General features: G+C 37.8%; 1 protein-coding gene across 3 annotated transcripts in view; it reads left to right on the top strand.

The window, feature by feature from the left end:
* Positions 1 to 18,184, top strand: part of JMJD1C (jumonji domain containing 1C) — a 149,119-nt gene that overhangs the window by 13,424 nt on the left and 117,511 nt on the right. The gene's annotated exons all lie outside the window — the stretch shown is intronic.

Raw genomic sequence — 18,184 nt, 5'->3', positions numbered from 1 at the left:
TTATTAATGCTTCTTTAAAAGCACACAGAAACACTTTTTAAAAAATGGGGGGTTTTGTGTGTGGAATTCTCGACTGAAGAAGTCATTGCTCTTTTTAACTACTGTGTCCTGTCGCCAGTGTTTTCCTAATGGGTGTAGGAATGTGCATGGAGAGAGGGGAAGAAAAAGAGCCAGGATCTATTAGTGTTGGGGGAAAGGCAAAAAAACCAATTTCCTTCCCAGTGTTAAATGCATGTATATGTAATATGCACATGAAATTTGAATATTTTTCAAGTTTTCACCTTCATTTTTATTAGTGCCTTAAGAATTTTGTTACATTCTTGCCATCATTACCACAGTTGTGCAATTTGCATATTTTGTATGCTGCAGTACTATAAAACTTAATTTCATGTTTTTTTCAGTGGCTTACTTTTTGTTTTATATTAGTCAATATACCTAAATAAAATGAACTTATTGTAGATTTGAATATTAATCTCTGATTCATTGCTGCAAGTATGTGATACTGTTTTTTTAATAATAAAGGGAGCAGGTGCCTTTGTTCTAGATTACAGTGAGGGTTTTTCATGCTATTTTCAGGTTTTGAACTATTTACATTTTAGTGCAAATGTAGGTAATACATGTACATAGAGTAATCTGAGTTAGGGTTGATTGAATATTAATATTTTTAAAAATAATTTCCTGCTTAGCTGTAATCTAAACTAGGAACAAATACAGAAACGTATGAATAAGATCTTTGGTCAGGGAAATAGGTCTTACCATAAAATTTCAAAAAGGTTGCTTCTCAATACATATATACAGATGGACATTTATTCAAGCTCATTGCTTCATCAGTAACACAACTTCCTGTCCCTGTGAAATAGATGGGTGGTGCTTAGGCTTGATATAAGTGTCTATCCTGGGCAATCTGGGCATTCAGAATAATGGAGAAAACAAAGAAAGAAAAATGATGTTAATATTCCAGGCTATAGTTATATGAATGGAATAGGATAGCCTTATTTGTGTACTTAACATTGAATTTACAGTATATATTTCTACTCAAAAATAAAGACCATTGGGAGGGCTTCTTTTTGTTAAGTGGATGTAAGCTTCTAAATCTTGTTAAAGTAATTTGAGCATTACCCCATTTATAATCCTGAGATATAAGTGCTCATCTTCCAAGAAGTATGTAAAAAGTACACTTAAGATACAAAGGACAGCTGGTTGGGTGGTGAGGGAGTCATATATGTACTGTACCCTCTGTAGACTGGGATCCCACAATATATGCGCACACTTGCACAGTAGTTATGACTACTGCAGTTGTGTTAGCTAATGAAGAAACAATACTTTTATAGTAATACTGTACTCACTGGTTAAATGTGGAGGTTGAGTAATGTGCTTTTCTCACAACCAATTTATTACCTTGAGACAAAATTGCTTTTAGCACCTAAGTGTCTGTATTTCTTGGAAATCTCTCCTCTGTAAACTTCTTATGACTAGAACCTTATGTATGATTGTCAGGTAAACATCCAATGGGTTTTTTGAAAGTTAATTTTCAAGAAAAGATGCATTAAGATCAGGCTGCCCAGATAGATACTACTGACATATCAGTGAGTTACAGGATACAGAGAAAAGAAATTTCTACAATCCCACTCCTGAAGCTTCTTAAAAGAACAGAGTTGTAGAAATGATTTTGGAGTATAAATTGATAATTACTGATGTTGTAGACTAGTGAAAGAGCTCTGACCCTATTGCTGGAATGTAAAAAGGAGTTTCTTGATCAGTGCTGGCTTCTGTACTATTTGAATGCTGTCGTGGGTGGAACATCTTTGCTAATCCTTCTAGGTTCCATTCTTAGGCTGTTTCTATGAATAGTTCCAAAATCTGATATGCTGTAAAGAGAACTTAAATCTTTTTTTTTTTTTTAGGTGCATAAATATGAGGGTGGGAGAGAAGTAGCTTAATATACTTAAATACCATTTCCATAGCAATTAAAGTATGGCCTGCTTTTGGCAGTTTCACTCTGTTGGATGTAAGCTATCAGCAAATCAAAAGCATTAAAACCAGCTGTGACTAACTTCCTTACATTTTTTTCTGGACTGTTCTTTTTGTTTGCTTTGCAGGACATCTCATTTTTTATGTTGCGTTCAAGAGGCTGTTAGAAACTTAGTGCAGAATACTGTAAATTCAGAGAACGAAGTATATATTACTATTCCCTTTTCATTTTTAAAATATATTTTCAATTCCTGTGTTGTCTGGTAGTTGTCAGTGGGACGCTAAAGTGCTGTAATAAGGAGGATGGCCAAACCAGCTGGCAGTGATCATTCTACTGCTGGCATTCAGTTTCTGGAAAATAAGCATGTTCTCTTTGTACTGCACATACTTTCCCTGATCCAGAATTTGGAATTCTTAGTCAACTCCAGCTTGCATTATAAATAGTCATAGAAATGTGATACAAGCATAGTATGTATGTACAATACATAACTACCTAAATGCAGGCATACTATATAAACCTCAAGAATGGATATTACATTTGTGCCAATAATTCAATTCAGAGAGCCTGTCAGATTAATTTTTATTTTTCTATGATCCCCTCCTTATCCCTCCTGGAGTTTGGAAAATGGGGCAATGGAAACAAGCAGCCAGGAACAATTAGTATGCAGGTTGGAGGACTTATATTGTCTGTCTCATGGTCTAGGACGTATACTGTGTGTAATTACAAGGCAGAAAGTGAAGGTTGTCCTCTTGGCCATATAAAATCCACATTTAATAGTGCTTTCATTAAAACAACTCAGACTGAGCAAATCTTCTGTTTACAGTAAAATGTAAACAAAGCAAAAATGAGGAAGGAAAAGTAGAAAGGAACATCAGCTCCTCTTTTCCCTCTATCTGAATTTCTACTGATAAATTCTTAAATTTGTCAGATTACATTTTTAAAAAACATTTTATATTGATCTAATAAAGTTACTGTATTACAGTGGTGCTTAAAAGTTTGTGACCCTTTTTGAATTTTCAATATTTCTGCATAAACATGACCTAAAACATGATTTGTTCTCCATACAAGTCCTAAACTAGATAAAGACAACTCAGTCAAAAACATTATACTTGTTCATTTAATTATTGAGGAAAATGGTCCAAGGCTACATATTTGGGTGTGGCAAAGTATGTGAATTTCTAAATTTATCAGTTCATTGGAAGGGGAAATTAGATTCAGGTGTTTCAAACAATAGGATGACAATCAGGTGTGAGTGTGGGATGCCCTAGCTTATTTAAATAACAGAATTCTGGGTATTCACTATCAAAGTCTGATCTTCATTACACAGGTATGTGGAAGTGTGTCATGGATCAAACAAAGGAGATTTCTGAGACCCTCTGAAAAACAGTTGTTGATGCTCACCAGGCTGGAAAAAGTTACAAACTATTTCCATAGAGTTTGGACTTCACCAGTCCACTATCAGATTGTGTACAAATGGAGGCAATTCAGCACCATTGTTACCCTCCCCAGGAGTGGCTGACTAACCAAGATTACACCAAAAGCAAGGCATGTAATACTCCAGGAGGTGTCAAAAAACCCCAGGGTAATGTCTACGGAACTAAAGGACTCTCTTGCAAATATCAGGGTTGCAAGGAGAAAGCCACTACTCTCCAAAAAGAACATTGCTGCCCATCTACAGTTTGCAAAAGATCACGTGGTTAAGCCAGAAGGCTATTGGAAGAAGGCTATGTAGATGGATGGGACCAAAATAGAACTTTTTGGCTATGTGAAACGTGGTAGCAGTATCATGGTTTGGGCCTGTTTTACTACCTCTGAACAGAACGGCTTGCCATAATTGATGGAACTATGAATTCTGAATTGTACCAGCAAATTCTACAGGAAAATGTCAGGGTATCTGTCTGTGAACTGAAGCTCAAGAGAAAATGGGTCATCAGCAAGACAATGACCCAAGAGACACAAATTGTATGACCAAAGAATGGTTGAAGTAGAAGAAAGTTAATGTTTTGGAATGGCCAAGTCAAAGTCCTGACCTTAATCCTATAGAAATGTTGTGGAAGGATCTGAAACAGGCAGTTCATGTGACTCCTCCCTGAGTTGAAGCTATTCTGTAAGGAGAAATGAGCTAAAATTCCTCCAAGCCAACATGCAGGACTGATCAACAGTTATTGGAAACCTGTAGTTATGGTTTTTGCTGCCCAAGGGGGGGCGCACCAGTTACTGAACGCAAAAGTTCACATAATTTTGCCACACCTAAATATGTAGTTTTGGATCATTTTCTCAATAAATAAATGAACAAGTGTAATGTTTTTGACTCATTTGCTTAATTGGGTTTGTTTTATCTAGTTTTAAGATGTATGGAGAACAGTTCTTGTTTTAGGTCATATTTATGCAGAAATATTGAAAATTCAAAGGGGTTCACAAACTTTTAGGCACCACTGTAAATAAAAATGACTGATCTTGAAGTATCGTATAAACTATTCTCTCTGTTCAGTTTAAAGCTAAAATCTTTTCTTCTTTTCCCACTGCCACTCTCTTCACAAGTGGTGAATAGCTTTTTGCAGGCCTGGCATACTATGGCATATATTTGAGCATAGCAGATGTATTTCCATAGAATTGAGAGAAATCTACAGATCTATTCTTATGCATATTTTAAAAACATATCAGGAATATTAGGAAAGTTTTTGGAATGCTATTGGAAATCCTGAAGTCAGAAATGCATTTTAGTTTTCATTTGGCAAAAGGTATTGCTTAACATGCTGAGCTATTAACAGCTGAAACTCAGACTTCATGAGTGTCAACAAATGAGTGATTGCTATGTAATTTCTCTGTTACTTATAAACAGAAGTTTGAGCCAGTTTCCAGATAACACATTTAAAATACGTGAGAGCTGTTGCACTTTGAAATTAAACCTAGAAAAGTAAGAAATCAGTTTTGTCCAAATGTCATGTGAACATTCTGTACATTTTGCTCCGTACAGATAATTAACAAATAGCTTCCAGTTGTATCTTCTTGTAAATGTGTGCATGTGGAGTTAGAGAAATTTGCAGTTTTCACCTGAGTGTTGTAAAATGTCTCAAATAATCCTTTGTTGTAGTGATATACACACACACAAGCTCTTACTTTGGAATAAAGCAGTCCCACTTGAAACATTCTGTCATATTTTGAGTGTCTTGTGCTCCACTAGAACAAAACCAAGAACATTTCAAATACCCTGCAATAAGAAACAAAACTCAAAACAAGCTTGTTGTCATTTTCCATTCTGGGGCCACAGAAGTAGGTAGGTTGGTAGCCCATGCTGAATTCTGTCTTCCAATCTATGAAAAATTGGTCTGGAGTTTTAAAAATTTATTATAGTAAAGAATGGAAGAAACAGTTAAATAAACTTTTTTTCCTGCAGCCTGGCTTGCCTGTACAGACAACCAGAACTGAAAGCAGCAAAGAAGCAACTGCAGCAGATTCACTTTAGCACAGCCCATAGAGAACATGACAGTAGAAATATACTCTGCAAGGGTCAGCAGACAAAGCTGAACGTTCAACAGCATAGCAACATTATCTGTAGTATGCACACTTTCCATTTGACAACCTGCCTGAATAAGAAAACACAACATGCACACAACACAAAGAACAAACAATTACATTTCCATTTATGAATTTGACCTCTCCCATAACAAAGAATACAAGAAGAGCAATAAATTTACTAGCCTGGCAGCAGAATGCCTTGAACTGACTTCCCTATGCCCTTTACTTCAATGGTCAGGTTTTGAGCTTGGAAGGTATTACATCATTGTGGGAATACAGTGGTACCTCGGTTCACGAACTTAATTCGTTCCACGATTCTGGTAGCAAGCCGAAATGGTTGCGAACCGAATCAAATTTCACCGTAAGGTTCAATGTAAATAAGGTTAATCTGTTCTGAACCATATGTATTTTTTTTTAAACCACAAAAATATGAAATGAAGTATAGTACAGTACAGTATGAAGAGAGAGAACACTAACCTTGCTTGAGGTGACACCAAAAAGCTTCACAGCAAGTGTCTGTCTGCAACCGCAATCTTGCCTAGAGGAAGCCACGACCACGTGTCAGAGCAGGGAAGATGGCTGTGGGACATGTTCGTCACCCAATGTGGAGTTTGCAAACAGAAGCAAAATTTTGCGAACGCTGCTGTTCGCAAACCGAATTGTTCGTGAATAGAAGCGTTTATGAACCGAGGTATTACTGTACTATCTGCCTCTGTCTTACATCAAAAAGAAAAATAAAAAAACTTATAAAACCTATTAACCTGAGCTGGTTATTAGCATACCATTGCATACCAGCAACAGTTATGTCTGAGCAGTGTTCTGTGTTTAACTGGAATTTAGTATAATAAATAATTGAAAATAAAGGTAATCTGGAATAGTCATTATTAGTGATTTTTTTTATTAAATCGATCTGTGTTCTTTCATTATTTCCATAGGATTTTGCACTTCAACTCTCCATGTCTTCATACTTCCTAGAGGAAGTGCACAGATATTATTGCTTTTCCAAACAGTTTTCTTTCTTGTGAAGTCTACCTTAATGTACATTACAGCAGCAGGACGCATGCGCATGTTGAATGGAAATGTATGTCTGATATTGTTCTAAGTTCACCGTTTCAATTTCATCTTGCTGTGTTTAATTTATAAATGTGTCGTATACCTTAAAAGGAGAGGAAGAGTAATGCCTGGTCTGAAAATCAGTGTGCATAAGTTATCCTGGGTCGTACAAGCTACTAGTGAAAACAGTTGTTTTGCTTACTTAAGTTAAATATTCCCTTGAGTCATATTCAATTTCTAGTGTGCATGACTACATCTGTGTTCTTTCCTTGGCATCTATATGGAAGTAATTAGCTGTTTGTGACTTTGGGGATATTTCTCAACTTCCCACTAGAGCCTACAGCAATGGGATTTCCTGGTGGTCTCCCATCTAAATACCAGGTCCAATTCTGCTTAGCTTCTTTGATATCCACTAAAGTTGATTAGATGCTGCTACTTTTTATAACTACTTATACTGCATATTACTCAAGTATCCTTCAGTCCAGCTCATATTGCTTTTAACTTTAAATGACAAGTTAAACTAGCTGTGACTAAAGTTGTAAAAGAATGGCGGTAGAGAGACTCTCCCTGCATCCTATTTCATATTTGAAGTATTTTACTTCAGAAAGATGAACAAAATGTCTAAGGTAAGATACTCCTGTTTTAAAAGCTTTACTTTTCAAAATGAATTTATATTGAATTGAAGACAAACAGTACATCAAGAGAAAGACACACTTTTGCTTTTAAGAGGAACTTACATTCATACAAGAAAAGAAGTAGTAATTGTTTTTCCATGTGGCTGTTGTGTTCACATTTCTAAAGGTTAGTGTAGATGGTCCCCAGCTTAAGAACACTCAGTTTAAGGACGACCCATAGTAAAAACAGAGCCTGTTGAAGCAAAATTCAAGTTAAATACACAATGATTGAAGTTAAATACAGAACGGTTCAAGTTTATTATATAATACTATTTATACAGTATTCTACAATAATACTATTCTGGCTTACATGCAAATTTGACTTAAGGACAGACCTTGGGCACGGAACTTGTTCTTAAACTGGGGACTTGTGTGGGTTTGTTCCTAACTTCCTGCCAGCATAGGTAAATCTCAAAGGATTGGGAATATAGTGGAACAGGCAGCAGTCCACTTATTTTTGTGCAGATTGGATTAGAAACAGAGAACTGATTACCCCTTTTACTTAGGAGACAAAGCAAGTCTAAAGATTTCAGAGGTAGAAGAAACTCCCTTTCTGGCCACAAGAATCTGTCATTAGGTTTAACAGGCAGGAGATTAAAGAAAGAACAAAGTGCTGTAATAGTGGTAAAAGTTAATTCTATATATTAAATTAAAATATATTAAATTTTGCTGCATCTGTATATTTCCATAAGCAATGTAAATCATAATTCTTACACTTCAATATTTTGATTTTTTTTTTTTAAGTTTACATTTTAAATGTAGGAAGGAATGACATGTTTGTAAAGCATTTCCTTTTTCCAAAAAGCAGTGTCAACATTTCTGGAAATTCTGCATCTCTAGTTTTAGAAGAAAATGTATATCTAAGAGAAATAGTGTTCCGATTGTTCCTTTCTTTTAAATTTCTACAAGATTATACACATCTGTTTGCTTATTTTTCTCTGTGCAATAGAATTGAATGTAAGAAAGGTTCAGAATAATTATCAGTATTAGTAGAATATCAGTATTTTTATTGGAAGTTCGATTTGGGAGATTCATATGGCATTCCTAATTTTGGTTAAAACTTCCATTGTTGCCTGTTTTGTGATGTATATTGCAGATAAAGTGATTTTATCTTTAAAGCTGTTGTTGGCTCTGGTATATCAAGCTACATTTGCCTGTCAGATCAATATTATATCAGCCTTCCTTGACCAGGCATTTTCTAATTATGTTGGGGTACAATTCCCAGAATTGTCAGTCAGTCTGATTGTAGCCATTATGCTTGGATATATCATTTTAAGGAAGCTTCTACCTTTTCTGCTGCTGTGGTTTGCAGTGTCAACTATTTAAAATTCCTATTAAACATTGTAGTAGTTACTTTGACTGAAGATACAAACTTCACTTCATGGAGAGAATGCTTGTAAAGATTTGCTCAGGCATAATGCTGTTGTGCCAAGGTACTTTTACTGGAATACATATGGCATAGGAAAAAAAGGGAGCACAATGATTTGTTTACAAAAAGCAGCTTGGAAGAGAGACATAGGCCTCTATCCAGCATTTTGTGATTTGATACCCTTTTGTAAAACAGTTTCCTTTCCCTTTCTGCCTGTTAACAGTTCACACGTCTTCCAAATTTATTTGAGAGAGATGGGGGATGGTTGGGTAAGGAAATGGTAATTCTGTTCTTCAGTGCTATTGAGTTCATTTGGCATGCTTAGATATCATTTGTTAAGCTATGTCCTCTTTAGCATCAGTATAATTCTTTATATGTGCCTCCTTTCAAGTGAGATTATATCAGTGTGGAATAATATACAGACAGTCCCCTACTTACAAACTTTTGAGTTGTGAACTTTCACTGTTATAAACAAGATGGACCCAGAAGTTGGGAGAAGGCAGGAAAAGGTTAGTTTCTGGCACACCGCAGGCTAGCCCTTTCCCGCTTTCTCCCACCTTCTGGGAGATTAGAGGTTTGTGTTGGAGTTGGAGTTCTTGGAAAGAGTTAGTTTACCTGGTGAGGCAGGAGAGATGGTGGTGGCTCCCGCACTGCCGCCCCCTTTGCCTCACCCAGTAAACTACCATTACCACCGTCTCTCCTGCCTCACCCAATAAACTAACCCTTTTCAGGAACTCCAACGCAAATCTCCAACCTCATATATGCAGCGTGCCGGAAACTAACCCCTTCCCGCCTTCTCCCCCCTTCCGGGAGGTTGGAGGTTTGCATTGGAGTTTACAGCACTCGTTGGAGGCTGCAGTCTTCAGCCTTTCTCCTGCAAGGGCCAGCAGTTTCCAACGAGCTGCAGAGTGCACGACGTGCCTGCACTCATCCCTCTGCTTCCTCCAGTTCCACCACCACCCTGAACAGCACCTCCTGCGCAGCCTCCCCCCTTGCCCAGGGAGCCACCGTTACCTCTCCTGCCTCGCCTAGCAATGGAGTGCGCCACACCCCATTGGCTTGTCCCACTGTGCTCTCCACAGTCAGCGTGCTATCACTCCTCACATTGGCAGCAGAAGACAGGGCTCCTCTGCCCACACCCCTGCCCTGCCGCCTCCTCTTTTTTTTTTACTTTTTATAGTACTTTTTACTTAGTTGGACGTATAAACAAAACGGACTTATGAAAAGCCCCTTGGAATGGAACCTATTTGTAAGTAGGAGACTCTCTGTAGTGAGATTTGTAGAGTTTTCTGTTCTGGTTGATGCTTATCTTCACTTTTCAAAAGGAATTTTTTGGGCCTTGTGAATGGCTTACAAAAATTATTTCTGTTCTTACGATTCCACATCTCAAATTAAGAAAAGAAAAAAAACACTTCTGGAGAAAGTTTGATATCTAGAATTTCAAATAGTTTTATTGTATACCTTATGCATTGATGTTCTGTATTTTCCCCTTCCTTTTGCAGCTCTAAATCCTAATGTCAGTAATTTTCAATATTAATCTGTTCTCATATATTAATTTCTTACCCAGAATAAAATATCTGTTCCCTATAGAGTATTTCTCCAGCAGACATTACTAAGAGTTCATTTTTTAATAATGTTCATTTAAGTGACTACAAGGCAATGTAATTAGAAAAAGATTTCAAACTAAATACAAGTTTTAAAAACTGGCTGGTTGCCTGAATCTAACTTAAAATCAAGCATTCTGCTACTACTTTCTTTGTTGAATAATTCCTGTTCCTACTGTTATGTGTATTATGAGCATGTACTAATATGCAAACCATATTGCAGATCTAAAGTCTAAAAGTTACTGTTATTACTTAAAAGTAAATAGTTTTATGTTCTTAATGTATGGAGGCTATTAATAAAATATTACTACAGGTAGTCTTCACTTATCAACGGTAATTGGGACCTGGAAGTCTGTTGTTAAATGACATGGTCATAAGGCATGATGTCACATGACTGCATCAACTTATAGCAGCAGTTCCAGCACTCCTAGTTGCCATTGTTAGGAGAATCCCGTGCAGTTGTGGCATTCTATGGTCACATGATCACTATTTGTGACCTCCTGCCAGCTTCCCCATTGACTTTGCTTGGAAGCTGGTAGTAAAGGTCACAAATGGCAATCAAGTGACCATGGGACACTGCAACATAATTGCAAGGCGGTTGCTGAGTGCCCAAATTGCAGTCACATAACCGTGGGGACTCTGCGATGGCCACAACTATGAGGACCCATCATATGTACCCCTCATTCAGCACCATTGTAACTTTGAACAGTTGATGAACAAGTGGAAGTTTAATAAGGACTACCTGTATTTAATTGGCAATATTAGTAATGCTACTATGGTTTCTCACAAAGAATTGTTAAGGCCATTGTTAGTTAAGTACTTTCCAAGATGACAGAATTTTGCTTAATTTTAAGGCAGGTGTGATAAATATGTTGGAACACCTAGCCTCATTAAAGTATTTTTATTTTTAAGCATTTAGAGAAATTGTATGGGATAGTGAATAAAGTGTTGGACTACAAGCAAGGAGATCAAGGTTCAGGTGCAAACTTAGTCCTGAAAACTCACCAGGTTACAGTGATGGGCATAAAATGAGTGGAGATCCCCATATAAATCCCCTTGAGCTCTTGAAGGAAAGGTGGGATTTAAATCTAGCAAAATAAATGAATAGTAAAATATTGTAATACTATAAAAATAGATTGTGGCAATAAATCTTTTAAGCAAGAGACTAGCTCATTGAATAGAACAGATTAAGATGTATATGTACAGTATATAAAATATTTTTTTAGTCTGATTTTGTTAGCCACTATGAAAACTGTTAAAGGACAGGGTGCAGGTAATTATGATAATTTGAGGATGTAGCTTGTGAATCAGAGAAAAAAGTAGAGAGGAGGTGATGATGAAGAGGAATATTTTAAGAAAGGTTCAAAATTTATTACCATGAAACTGGGACACTGAAGCTGTCTGTACACACATACATGTGCATACATGCACATAGAAGGGAACTATAATTTGCCTTAGGCCTCATGATGTGTATATATTTATTGTAAGTCACGTTTATAAAGCCACCCAAGTCACAACAACTCTATCGGCACAAATTACAGGGGTCACAGTGGGCCTATAGAGATTGTAACAATTGTATGCAGGTAGTCCCCAGTTTAAGAATGAGTTCCATTCCCAAGGTCTGTCCTTAAGTTAAATTTGTATGTAAGCAGGTACAGTATTCTATATAATACTGTATAAGTAATATTGTATAATTAACTTGAACTATTGTGTATTTAACTTGAACCATTGTGTATTTAACTCAAATTTTGCTACAGTAGATTCCATTCTTAACTATAAACTGGGTGTTCGTAACCTCGGGACTATCTGTGCTCTGAGTAAAAGCTTAATGAAGACAGCCCTGCAGGGAATAGAGAAACAAGTGGTTTAAGGAAAATCAGTAGTAAAATTTACAAAGAATACTGCTTGTGTTGACAGAAAGAATATTTGTAGATAATATTTTAGAGGATGGAATGATATGTAGAACAAACCTACTTAAGTGACGAGTGCGTGTCTCTGAATTTCAGTGGATACTTAGGAATTTGGTATGATTCAAAATGTTTGCAACGTATGCTTTCTCTGTTGCTTATGGCAACACTTCATAGCTGTTGTTACTTGAAATAGTCTGCATGTGATTGCTTTGGAGTAAATGTTTGGTCTGGTAAGAACAATATTGTATAGCTGTATAAAGCTGTTGCTGTAATAGTTGACAGATAATAATTAGATATCAGCCTTTTTGTATAAACCAAAAATCATGGATAAATATTTTTAATATTACTAAAAGAAGATGAGGTATAGATTAATTGCCCTGGTTGCCCCTTCCCTCAGATTAAAATATGACAATTGAATTGTTTTGGGCAGCTCAGCATTCCATTACAGGTAGGCCCTGATTTATGACCACAATTGGGACCAGAGCTTCCATTGCTAAGCAAAGCAGTTGTTAAGTGAGTTGCGCCCAATTTTACAACCTTTTTTGTCATGGTTGTTAAGTGAATTGGGCTTCCCCCATTGACATTGCTTGTCGGAAGCCCCCTGGGAAAGTCGCAGGTGGCAATCACATGACCCTGGGAAGCTGCAACCATTGCAAATACATGCCAGTTGCCAAGCACCTGAATTTTGATCATGTGACTGCAGGGATGCAGCGATGGTTGTAAGCGCAAGGACCACTCGTAAGTCACTTTTTCAGCAACGTTGTAACTTTGGTCATTAAACAAATGGTCATAAGTCAAGGACTACCTGTACAGTTTGGCCTAGCCTGCACTTTGCTGAAATATTGGCTGCTATGAGGTAACATTGTCTTGGATTTTCACTGTTAAGATTATCAGTGTTCAATTTCTGATTTAATTAGCAGCCACTGTATTGTGGTCTGTATATGTACTGATCTTCCCCTTTGACCTAGAAATAAACTCATTTTGGAATGGACCTTTTGCCCTTGTTCCCAGCTCTTGGGACCTTACATTTGCTCACTGTGAATTTCTTTAGGGAGTCTGTCCATTAGTCTGTGTGGTAGAGATCAGAGGAGCTCATGCAGTTCTTAAAAGCATTGCTGGAATTCAGATACTATCCTCATGCTTTATCTTAATATCTTTCCTTCCTTTACAAACTGTTGCTGTCTCTTTGGTGTTTATTATATGAAACTTGCTGATTATTTTACTAGTAACCTCTGTTAGAAGAAAAAAAGCAAGGCAATGATCCTCATAAAAGCATAGCATGCCTGATGATACAGTAACGTAACAGTGAATAAAACTGAAAAGTACAATCTTGTGCGTATCTAATTGGAAATTAGTATTGAGTTCAGTGGAGCCTATTCTCTTATTTCTGAGTTCAGCATTGGCTGAAAAGAAAACTGATCACACAAAGCAAAAACGGGAGAAGAGAGCCTATCTTTTCCTTTTTTGCTTGCTTTCTCTTTCTCTCTCTGTCTCTCTCTTTCTTCTTACATTAGATAAGTAATTCCCATCCTTTTGTGGCCTATGAGTGCAATTGGATTTTTGAAATGATATACTGGTGGGCAGTCTCAAGATGCAATGCTCCTAATTTGCTGCTTCAATCAAACATTGTTATTTTCCCACCCAAATTGTATTTTTCCAACCTAGAATTACCATATCCAAATAACTGCCTATTTCATTATTACTATTCACAGAAATGTGATTTTTTGATGGCCCACCAAACAGGTTTTCCAGTACTCCATTAACCAGTAATGGGGAACTGAACCTGATCCAAGGGCTGAATGCAGATCCTCTTCCTATCCAGATTGGTTGGGTCATGTGAGGGATAAGGTTTAATGGGGTAAAATCAGAAAATAAAGCTTCCCTTCTTTAGGCCCTGCCTTTTGATGTCATAAATGTATGCCTCTAGAGCAGTATTTCTTAAAGTGTGGTCCTAGGACCCCTGGGGGTCCCCCAAGAAACTCTCAGGGGTCTGTGAAATCAAAATTATTTGCCAGGCTATGTTGAAAAATAATACAATATTAAAATCCCATCAAATAATCGTGAGAAGCAGTAGCATCAGTGAATACATCAATTTTAATTTTTAATACAGTTTAATTTTTATATTGATTGATATAAACCAACAAACAAAAGCTGTTTTAGGGTCCTCCATAAATTTTAAAAGTGGGAAGGGGTCCTGAGAGAAAAAAGCTTAAGAAACACTGCTCTAGAGGATGTGAGGGACTTCCTGCACAGGGAAGTGTTCCACAGGGAGCCATATTTTTTATGTCACCTTATACAGTGTGTTCATCCAGTGTGTGCCTTTCCCTTTACAGACAGGATGAAGCGACAGGAGACAGATGTGCTAACTGGCTCACAACAGTATCTATTCTCCGGTATGCCATCCTTTCTTTTTGGGAGAAGCACAAGACATGGACAATTCAAAACTAGTTCTGATGGTGTTTCTACAGGAACACCAATGGGCTCAGCTTTACTGGATCCCTGCCTTTTCCCCTTGAAGCTAAAAGTAAGGCATGGGTGAAGCATAATGGGGATGGGGCCAATGCCAGATGGATGGATTGGCCTAGTACTGTTGATGCATTATTGTCTGCAGACTCATGAAACAAAGAATTATTTGAAATTGACTCAGTCACTGTTTGGCTAATATTAGTGTTTGCAATTCAGTTGCGTAGGACAAACAATTCATGATTTTAAATATAGACGTTATATAGAATCACCCATAATCCGTGAAGTGAGCTTGGATCATCCTAGGATCAATATGTGAAATGAAACTATATCCTTTAAATAATTGCATTGGATCCTTAAAGCACTGATCGTTTGATTAAACAGTAGGGAACTTTCACAGATACATTAGTTCATTATTTCCCAACCTTGACAACTTCCAGATGTGTTAGACTTCAATTCCCAGACTACCCCAGCTATCATGGACATTGCTGAGGATTCTAGGAGTTGAAATAAAAATAATAAATTACCTTCAATGACTAGCAAAGTAAAACACACACACACACACACACACACACACACAGAATACAACAAAAACAATGTAACAGTTATATAAAACCTAAAAAAGATTTAAAAACTGGAGAAAGAGAAAAATTGAAAATACAATAACAACATGAAACATAAGAGAAAAGAAAAGAAAGATTTCATAATGTCATCATTCCAAGATTAAGACATCTTATACCTTCTTATGGAAAATGCTTCAGATAGAAACTTAGCAACTCTATTGTGGATGGTAGAGTTCTTATCTGCACATAGGAAACAAACAGCCTCCCCCTCATAACAAATTTGGATTTTGTTAGGAGGTGATAAAAGTATGTCTGCATGTAAATTGGCATAGAAAGAGATGCAGAAAAATACATGTGATAGGGTCTCTGGTTCATTCTGACCACGAGAACAGCCTAAGTCAGTGAATGGAGTCCTACTTTACCTCCTCTTTAGTACTGCTGAGGGTAAGGCATTGAAATGACCCAAGTAAAAGGCTCTACAGTGTTTTGGGCAAACAAGGTTGAATAAGTAATTTGCAGAGTTAACGGTGTCCAGATTGTTGGCTATAGCACCCAAATCTGTCTGCATGCAGTGTCAAAGACCCTTTGATGGATTTTCACTTTAGCTATTTCTAAACCCAGGGGCACCTGAGAGTCAAAAGAAAGGTCGCAGTAACACAGTTTGCCTAAGGTTCTTTTTTCCACCTTTGATGAAAACCCATCAATGAGAATTAATGGGGCCAGTGAGCCATTGGGTAACAGGAACTTCAGCCAGTAGGAATCACAAACACAGGCTCTTGCCTCCAGTGGAATCATACTAGTTTCCATGCAAATTAAAGCATTTGAAACAGCCTGGGACATGGAATAGTGCTCATAAAAACCTAGACTGAACACAACTTTGGGATACAGTTTTAGCTTTAAAACCTTGATGGCAGCCCATATGCATCAATTCCAATAAAATAATACATTACAGGAAAAAAAAGAATGGTCTTGATGTTATTGTTAATTTTGGTACAAATAGCTCTAATTTGCCTCCATCAGGCTCCAGAAGCTTGAAAAATTATGCCAAGGTACAGGTAGTCCTCGACTTGCAACCATTCGTTCAGCAACTGTTTGAAGTTACAAACATGCTGAAAAAAGTGACTTAGGACCAATGCTCAAAGTTATGGCTATTGGAGTGCCCCCACAGTCACGTGATCAAAATTCAGGCGCTTGGCAGCCTGCCTGCACTTAATGACTGCAGGAGCGCTTCAGCTCCCCCCCCACCTGCCTATCTTTCCCCCATCTGTGCCCTTTTTCCTCTGCTGCTCTACGCTTTGCCACCTCAGCTGACCTTCACCATCTTCTTGCTCCTGCTGTTGATGAAGTATGCCTGACTTGGCTGCTGGATGGACTTCGGCTGCAGGGGGGGGAGCCAAAAGCAGCCCCAGAGCCGCAGCCTGCCAAAAAGCCCCTTTGCAAAAAGCTCCCGGTATGAAAAGCCCCTCCCACCCTGGCCCAGGAGTATGGCACAAAGGGATGTTTTGGCGTGCTGCTGCTCAGGCGATGCTTTTGGCTTTTTTTTTTTTGGCAGCGTGAAGCAAAAACCCAGCCCTGCCCAAGACTGCAGCACAAAGGGGCATTTTGGCATGCCATACTCTAGGAGCTTTTTGCAAAGGGGCTTTTTGGTGCACCATGGCTCTGGGGCTGCTTTTGGCTTTTTTTTTGGTCAGCAGCAGGAGCAAGAAAATTGCAAAGGTCAGTTGGGGTGGCAGAGCTCAGGGCAGCAGGGTTCTCAGAGTGCAGGGTGGTGACTGTGGCTGGGCTGGCCCAGCTACGGCTTCCCAGGGCATGGCAAGCAGCCCAACTGCTGCTTCTGGGGCTGCTTGCTGCCCCCCAAGGCAGGGTGCAGGGCAGCCAGAAGAGCAGAGGTGGGGGGAGATAGGCGGGTGGGGGGAATTGGAGGCAGTCCCTTACTTTACTGAGGCTCAGGGCTGGGAGGGACCAATGGCTTGGATTGGAGTGAGTACTCGCTTAATGACCTGCAGTTCTCGGTTAACGGCAGCAACCAGGACTGCTGGGACTGTGGTCGCTAAGCAATGCAGTCATGTGACATCTCACTTTACAACCTTGTTGCTTAGCAGTGGAAATTCTGGTCCCAATTGTGGTGGTAAGTCAAGGACTACCTGTATTTTAAAGCTGGAACTTGTTCAATTTTATTATTTCCAAATTGTTACTAATGTTTGTAGCAATTTGGTCTTCCTGAGAAAATTGTAATTTTGGTCTTAGGATGATTGCTTTTAAGCCATTCTTCTTTATACAATTCTGCTAAGGCTTGCAGAATTCTATTAAGACTCACTAAGACTTCCTCCTGAGGCCCACCTGCATAAGGGAAAGAATTGCTGTAGTACTGCCAAGTGCCTGTCATTAACTTTAGTTGAAGTCCACATAGGAAGTTGCTAAGGTTGGGAAACCCTGCCGTTCTCCAAACATATTGTGATAGACTTCTTAATTGTTAACTTTTTTGATTATGATAGAAGTACCAGCCATACTGTTGATATCCACAATCTTGTAGATCATACTGGATATGATTTTTTTTATACTAATACTTTCTGTGAATCTTGTATTATTAACTGATGTTTGGTGACTACCAGAGTTCATCGAACTTCAGCAGCGTAATTAGTTCACCATTCATTGAGTTGAAAAATTCATGGGATCTACTGTTGTAGCTTATAGGCTACACTATACAATAAGAACAATAAGTAAAGGATTTACTTTCTAGGAGTAACATGTTATTCTGTATCAAGATCTTCTAGGAGTAATGTAACAAGTTATTCTGTATTTAGATCTATACAATTTTCATAGATTATATACCTGTGTGATGACATAATTTGATTACTTAAAGGTATTGTTATCTTGAGTATATATTTTGTTGAATCATAATTAGTATTTACACAGTAATGTGGCATCTCATCTTCATTCTCAGTAATCCTTAAAGTAGGTTTGTAAGACATGCTAATTTTTAGGTACATTTGTCCAGAAGATGATTTCTATATTATGAAGTTTAAATGTTATATCAATAATTGTTACCTGTTCTAC

Source organism: Python bivittatus, unplaced genomic scaffold (genome assembly GCF_059951505.1).
Source record: "Python bivittatus isolate LINGU-HERP-01145 unplaced genomic scaffold, Pbiv_v1 ctg000400_np1212, whole genome shotgun sequence".
NCBI classification, from domain to species: Eukaryota; Metazoa; Chordata; class Lepidosauria; order Squamata; family Pythonidae; genus Python; species Python bivittatus.
This window is presented reverse-complemented; position numbering and strand designations above follow the sequence as displayed.